This window comes from Limulus polyphemus, unplaced genomic scaffold (assembly GCF_000517525.1).
Source record: "Limulus polyphemus unplaced genomic scaffold, Limulus_polyphemus-2.1.2 Scaffold1393, whole genome shotgun sequence".
Taxonomy (NCBI): domain Eukaryota; kingdom Metazoa; phylum Arthropoda; class Merostomata; order Xiphosura; family Limulidae; genus Limulus; species Limulus polyphemus.
In genome coordinates this window covers 85,318-93,718 of record NW_013667003.1, presented here as the reverse complement: position 1 = coordinate 93,718, position 8,401 = coordinate 85,318, and the positions used below count along the sequence as shown (strand labels likewise).

Here is an 8,401-nt window from a genome sequence, read left to right as displayed (position 1 = left end):
CTTGATATATTCATGGACAAATATTTTTTAGTTTATTAAAATACTTCACTAAAAATATGATTTTTTGTATGTGAAAGACTTATAATGTTTAATTAAAGACTGCCAGACTTCATGAAGATATACATACTGCATTAAAAGTTAGTAGTATCAAATCTATAAATACATTGAACAAAAAAGTCACATGGTCAGTAAAATTAACCGAACCCATACTGAGAGAGTTAAACAGTTTTTCAATTTGGTATAAAGTCCTCATATTTTACATTGCCACTTTGACTATCATCTTCTTCTGGGTACAGATAGTAGCATGCTGACAGTCAGGAATTACCTTTCACACATGACTTTTCTTACTGGGTGAAGTGTCCTCCCCATTTCTCTCATGAACATTTCTATCATGCCATTGCGGTTTTTCTTTGATTTGTGAAAGGCCATAGATTATACTTAGCAAAATACTGCAGTAGGTTGTCATTTCTTGCTGCAGGTTAAAGTGGTAAACTACCTGAGCAGGTCTCTTCTATCATTGTCTCAGTTGCACTAGGCATCTGCCAGACGAGATAATCCACTGTCCTGTTTCACCTGTAACCCTAGTAAAGGAGACTAATGGGTGCTATGCCTTGCCTAGGGGCAACCCAGAGACTACAGTAACTAGAGAGAATTTGTTTCACAGTCACCCTGACAGTTGACTCTCCTACTGCTGGATGCAGTTTAATGTCATACCCAAGACAATGTAGTGAATACTTGTACAAACAGTGCAGTAACAAAACAGGTATGTAAAGCTTTTTAACAACATGCTAGCATATCTGAGTGAATGTAAGAGAAATAACTAATCATAGAATAATAACAGAAAATACAGTGATGATAATCAACTTAACAACAAAGTTAGTAATGTAAATATAAGAGTTATTAGTGAGTTTGTATATACAGCGGAATTGTTCTGTTGACAGCAACATTTATAGCATGACATAATGCAATTATTGTTCCAACAGAAAGCTAGGTAAGTATAGTTTTTTGTTGAAGAATGGAATTTTATTCTATCAAGTGAGAAATGGTCAACTATCAACATCCTACCATTTTCACGATATGTTCAGTTATTACAAAATTACAGGAAGAATTAATTGCATTGGAAGAAACTCTAAAACATGAAACTAGCATAAATTTAAAACTTATAAGGAATTGCATAATAACATTTTCTAACATAGGAACAGCAATAATGAAGGTACTAAGAATATCACAAATAAGATTGATAGCAAATTAAAAAGTTAACCAAAAAAACATTATTGTGAATTAAATGAGCTGTTAGTCAAGCTCAAAGAAATGAAAGATAGTATTTTTTATTTCAGATAAAAACAAGGATTAATTAATGTGGATTGTAATATTTTGGACAATGGACAATTTGAGAGAATTAAACAAAATGGTAAACCAGCAAAAACAAATTTATTGAAGAATGATGCATCTAATTAGGTGAGTGAGCAACCATAATGACCAAGAAATTAAATTAATATCAAATACACTAATGAACATTACTAAATAATTAATTTATGCAAGAATTGAGCAAATGAAAATTTACAAAGCTGGAGCTTAAAGTTATAATATTCCTACACAGAAAATGTATTTTTGATAAACACCTCACATAATAGATTTTGTTGATTAGTGCTGCCCTCTGTACTTTCCATTTTTTTCAGTTGCCACTAGCCTTGATACTCCCACTTATCCCCACATGTTTAACACGGCACAGCTAAGCTGTAGCATGCAAAAAGCATATTAAAACCCTTCACCAATAGATGCACAATATACTCTCCTGGCACAGATGTCTCCCCCTAGATTACAAAGTCTAACCTCACTTCAAGATTAGGCACTAAGAACAAAACACCAGAAGTGTTGAGGTTGGGTGGGAAGAGGTATCTATTGGAAAAACATTTTCTGTGTAGGAAAATTATAACTTCCAATATGATACCTAATCTCTTCTCACATAATAGCAAGAATCCCACATTGATCTGGTTGAGGAACCTGTGTAAATTGACTAAGGTGAGCCCCCTTCAGAAATCATCTAAAGATAACTCATGGAGTGTGACATCTCTGTGAAGAGGAAACACACTCATGGGAGACTGCACCATATCTGAACCAGGTATACTCTTTGCCCTTGAAGTATGACAGTGTCGCTAAAGGAGCAACAAAGAGGCACATATACATATAAGAATTAACCATATGTGCCCAAAATATAAAGTGTACAGGGAATGTTTGTCAATAGTCGGAAGATCAACTCCAGCCGTAAACCATTGGAACTGGGAAAGAAACATCCCAGTTCCAATGAGAAAAGCCCTCAAACATTTGTATTTGAACTGTAAATGGGAGATCAGTTCCAGTTCAAAACCAGATTCAGAAATGGTTTGCCTAGTGTTCAGAAGGAGAAGGTCCTTGACTAACTGAAACAAGACATGCCCATGCAGTAGAATGGCTAGGGTGCACTGGACCTTAATCGGGAGATCAGCTCCATCCAAAACCAGTGAAATCAGGAAAGGATCATTTGACTCACAGTAGGAAGGAATTTCTCTACCATTCACCTCAGACTCAGGAACCAGAAGAGAAGGAGCATATCCTTTTCAAGAACCAAAGCCATCATGCATACATATCCAATACAACCAACACATGTCCCCCAAGAACCGACATTCCGATGATGGAAGGTGGAATGCAATGTGGAGGTTCAACCTAATCCAAAACTATGTAGCATTGGGAATGTATCATTCAGTTCACAGTAGGAAGAGGGTCCCAGCCCAGTCACACGTGAGAACTTAGGTTGGCTGGTCCAGCTCTAATTCAACACCATACCACCTTGGAACCAACTTTCAGGCAGCAGTAGGATGAGGGGTGAACTACATTTTGGTGGATTCATCCATCCAACACCAAATGGCATCTGTAATTGTACATCAGGTCCACAGTAGAAGGAGAGTGTAACACCATCTACACATCCAGAATACTACCACCTTACTCTCAACTGAGTGAGAATGAGCACACTCAGGAGGAAGCCTCCATGGTCCACCATCCCAGCAGCTAGGAGCAGATAAGTGGTAAGGACTCCTGTACTCCACTGGAAGAAGGGGTGAAAGGCATTGGAGGAATGCAGCACTAGAGAAAGTGCAATGGGTGATGGCAAACCCTATTTTTAAAAGCATCCCATTCAATCAAAGGAGTGGTAGGGACAGGGCAGCAATTCCATTCTGCATTTCTCATACTAGTCCATAAGCGTACAGTCTGGGACAGACATGTTTATGATGGAAAACACAAGGAGGAAGAACCTACAAGTAGTCTTGCTGGAACCTCATCTCAATAGTGGGCATTAATGACCTTATTGGTCATACAGTGTGGATTTAAGAATTAGTATACTTGAGCGGGATCCAACAAGAATTAGTAGAAAAGGACCCTGTAATAGAAATATTGATAAGTAAACTTATTCATATATAGTTCACCGTAACATGTAAGACTGCAACAGGAAACAGAGTAACTCTGGTCAAGGAGGAGATGGCCAAATTATGTAGATAATGTGAAACAAAAGTGTGAGAAATGGTTCATATGCCAGCCTAGATGATCTTCTCCAATGGACAATGGAAACAAGCAGCCAGGGACATGCTAAGATAACAGATTTTGGGAAACAAAACCTGGAAAAAGCAACAGTCATATAAGAATAAGGGGGAATAAGCCAAATTAATACGTTGGCAAATCCAACCTGTAAAGGTAATCAGGAAAGTCTCTGGATATGGAAAAAAGATGAGAAAACAGGCTTTCAAGAAAAGGTGGTACAGGGAAGAATCCACCAAAAGCTAAAATGGGTGAAAGGTCAGGGCATGTAGGACTACATTCAACTTTCAGTCCAGTAGAAGAAATGGTTGGGGAGAGCAGAGAATATGAAAAGAACAAAACAAGAGGGAAATGAATCGAGAAGAAAAAATATGACAGAATTAAAAAAAAAACAGAAGGTAAAGGACAAGGCTATCTGGTAGCCAGCAATGGTTGACACAGAAAAACCCTTGTCAAACACCCATTTGAAAAACTTTGAAAGGTTAAGAATAGTGGAGTGAGAAAGAATGAAGCCACAACTGAGTGACCAAAGTCAAAAACACATCATTTGCACTGATATACAGATAATGAGGAAGGACAGACCAAACAGGAAAAAAAAGAGACTTGTGGAAAGAGCAGTCTTTGCTAGGGACTGGACAAAAAGCCAAATGACAAGCCGGAGTGTGGGAATAGACAGAGGAAACAGGGATGTTTGTAGTTGATGAAGGAGAGATGGGGAGGGAGAAAGATGTAATGGTGGTGACAAATGTAGAGGCTGTAATAATGGGAACCAAGAAGGAGCAGGCCAGAATGTCACCACCAGAAGGACTCGACATGGAGTGGTATGAATGATGGATAAGACTCTAGGAAGTAGATAAATGGAAGAATAGGCATAAATGTAAATGTCCTTCCAATCCAAACTGATAGCATTTACTGCCAACACTGGAAGATGTGGAACTGGTGATAAAAAAGGGAGTTTGGAGTTCCAATGGGTAGCAAACACATCCAACTGGGATGTACTAAACTGAGAGCATAGCCACTGGAAATCCAACGGATTGAGAGACCACTCCCCAGGAAGAATTTATCAGGACAAAATAACCAACCCACGACAAGATTGAAAGTCTCTGGGAAATGGCAAAACTGTAGGAGAACATGCTGGCTGTGCACCTAGAACAGAAGATCCAATGTTTGAAAACAAAGGGACAAAGAATGGGTTCCACCTTGCTGGGTGATGAAAGAGACCATTGTCGATATTGTCAGAATAGATCACGACCAACTTGCCCTTTAGAAGGAGAAGGAAATAAACCATTGCTCAGTGAACAGCCAAAAGTTCCAGGAAAACAATATGAAACTCGATATCCATTGACCCGAGATCTCTTGATAATCCAAATACGCTCCCCAACCTGTAAGTGACATCTGAAAAAGGTGAAAATCCAGCCTGGGAGATGGAAGAAAGAAGTCATGGTGTTGTCTCTGTTTAACCACCAGGCAAAATTATTGCGAAGAGAAGGAGGAAGGTCAATAGTGGAATTCAGGAGATCTCTGGTGAGGTCACACTGATAGTGTAAAGCCCACTGAAGAGCCCTCCTGTGGGCCCAACATGGGGAGTAAGAGTTTCCAAAGATGTCCAAGTCTCCAAAAGCAATAGAACTTCCTGTGTGGGTAGACTAGGAGAGGATTGTGCTTTATGAACTGCCAGCTCTATAGATTATAGCCAAATCATAGATGGTTGGGCACAACTGAGGTAAGAGTTGAAAAGGACCCCAAGATGAACCAGATATTGCATCAGTGACAGGATGAGCTTCTCTAGCTTGGTCAGCCAAACCACCCATGCAAATCCTCTGATAAGAAACTGAGTGTGGCAGGAAAAGCTGCTAACAAGGGAGCTAGAAGAAGCCAGTCATCAAATTAATGATGAAAATGAAGCTCTTGAGAGTGGAGCCATTTGGCTAAAGCCTTGACCACCTGACAAAAACTTAAGGGTCGAGGCCAGTCCAAACAGAATGGCTTTGAATTGGTAAACCCAGTTCTTGTGGATAAACTGAAGAAACCAACAAGATGTTGGAGATATAGGGATGTGGAGGTATGCATAAGACATATTGATCTTTGTCACCCACAAACCTTGAGTACATACACACCTACCAGAGAGATAGGAATGACTCCATGGTGAATTATGAAAGTTCTATGTAGTAGTTCAGGTGGGTAAGGTCAATGTTCAGCCGTCAGTCCCGTCTTTCTTGGGGACAACAAACAAATGAGAATAGAACCCTCGAAGGAACTGAGTTACAGGTTCCATAGAACCTTTAGAAAGAAGGTCCTGAACTGCCTCAGAAAGTCACTGGCTGGATATGGGATCCCAAGGAAAAGGGAAGGGAACTGGGAATGGAGATAAGGGAAGAGGTGTGTGGAAAAGAAGGAAGAGTCCTTCTGACAAGGATCTGTAGTAAAGGTTCTCCATACATGGACAAAACATGGACCCTACTGGTCCTGTATTAACCAGATAGTCACCAATACCATTGGCAGCAGATGATTCAGTGGTTAACACAATGACAATTTGCCTTCAAAACCTGAGCAGAAAGAGCATGATGAGGGGACAGAAGGGGAGGGAAGGATACAGGTATAAGAGCAGTGGAGAAATGAGACAGGCAAATGGCCAGGGAGGATTGGAAAGAACGGAGATGGGCTGACTCTAGATAAGACTCCAAGGACTCGGGGATACCCCTGAAAATGGACTGACACAAAAAGGGTGCCAAGCATAATTCTCCAAACAATGTGGGAGAGGGGCAAATGCACCCACATAAGAAAGGCATTTCTTCCCAAAAGATCCCAACAACAAAGGAGTCAAATGTGAAAGGACAAGGCCAAAGACGACAAACATGCCAACATGAACAACAATAGGAAACAGCCATCCTCTGAAAACCCCTCAGGGGAATGATGGATAGCCTTGGCCAAAAGGGGAATGGAAGAGAGGTAGTGAAGGAGGGAGGTTAAGGTTCAACAAAGGCAGAAGAACTGTGTCTGGGAGAAATGGACTGAGGTATCAGGGTCCAAACCCCAAACTGAGATTAAAGAATCTAACTGTTGAGAATCCAAAAAAGAGTTCAAAGCCAGATGGTAGGCTAATGCATGAGCCTCAGAAGAGCTAATAACATCACACCCATGGTCAAAGTAATAGATAGTTGAACCATGGTAATGGTAGCAGTTGAAGTTGTCATGAACTGTAAACTGCAAATTCATCACTGAATTTTAAGTGGATAAGTATACCAAGACAAAAAATCTTTGTAAAAAATGAGTTGTTGTCGAAAGAGAGAAACAAATTTCATGAAAGAAATTAAACTTGTATTGAACAGTTGTTAAATTATCCAAATTGAATGTTTGAGTTCAAAAGTTAATAAGTTAATAAGAAAGGAAGAAATGAGATTATTTAAGGAATTAGACTCAAAACCTGAAATATTGACATTAAAAGCAATATTAAAAGAAAAAACACCATCCAGAAGGTCAGGATTAACAATTAAAGAATTTCAATAACATCTAGAAAATGTATGGTTATTGACAACAGAAAACAAAATTAACAAATAGAAGTTAATTAACAGTGTTAATAACTCTATCCTTAGTAGTAATCCTAATAAGCATATTGTTATTGAGAACACATGATAAACTGGCAATCCTTAAGTTATTAAAACTTGATGGATTAATATAATTCAGAAAAAGAAAGAAGAGGAAATACAATAAAAGTCTCACCTACTCTGAAGCCACTGAAGTTTTAGAATTAAATGATGTGGAACCACAAAATTAAATTAGGAACTAGATGGCTAAGTACAAAAAAACAACAAAAATACCTAATGTAAATATTAATTCATGAGTGTAGATTCATCAGTATTTAATAAATACAAAATCCATTATGCAAAATTTGGAAGGTATAGATTAATTGACAAATAGAATGAGAAAATAGATGAAGACGAAGCACAGGATGACTTAAGTGTATTGTGAAAGTGACATGACTACAAAACCTGGAACAAAGAAACAGTAAGCAGAAACGTCTCCTCAATCAGAAGGTACACTTATGATGTAATACATAAAACAGATCAAGAATCAATGAAGCAAAAATAATGTACATGTACAAGTGCATAATAATTAATCCTCTTGCTACAGGCAAGTCTAAGTAAACATGTCATGACTTTTTTTAGTTACATTCAAAATTTATTTCCAATACAAAGCTATCTCAATCTGTCTGCCCCCAAGCCTTGCTAAAAAAATTAACACCCAGTGCACCAGTCTATATATACCCCACAAATATTATGTCACTTTTGAACACGTGTATAGCATGTGACCTCCCTACGATTCTCTCACTCAATCCTCACTTTCTTGATTGGAACAGCATCATTTAGACGTGTGTTTTTTGCATGTGACTAGTGTTTATGATTATACTTTAACATTTCCATACCTTTAAAAACAGTTTTCTTTTACTATGTTCACATTCAATTCTTTTAAACTTTTTGTTTTGTATTTATTTGTTATTACCAAATTATATGGTAACTCAGAATGACTTCACAATTCAATAAAAGTATAACAGAAGATCCCATTACAGTAGACAATGCTTCTGGTACAACTACCCAGGCATTGCCGGCAATTTCTTCTCATTTTCAAACTGACAATGTTCGTGAGGATGAATAGAATGAAGAAGAAAATTGGATTCACAATTACCAGCACCTTCTTATTTTGGTCTGTCACACTCTACACCTCTGCAGGGTATCTCATCTTCTACTTTACTTTTTTTTTTTTTTTTTTTTTTTTTTTTTTACAGTCTGGTTGTATCAGGTATAGTGTAGTTATTACTTTACCGTTTCTTCCT

The 8,401-nt window shown here is 38.2% G+C and overlaps 1 protein-coding gene across 3 annotated transcripts in view; it reads right to left on the bottom strand.

The window, feature by feature from the left end:
• Positions 1-8,401, bottom strand: part of LOC106463389 (TLD domain-containing protein 1-like) — a 146,054-nt gene that overhangs the window by 90,397 nt on the left and 47,256 nt on the right. The gene's annotated exons all lie outside the window — the stretch shown is intronic.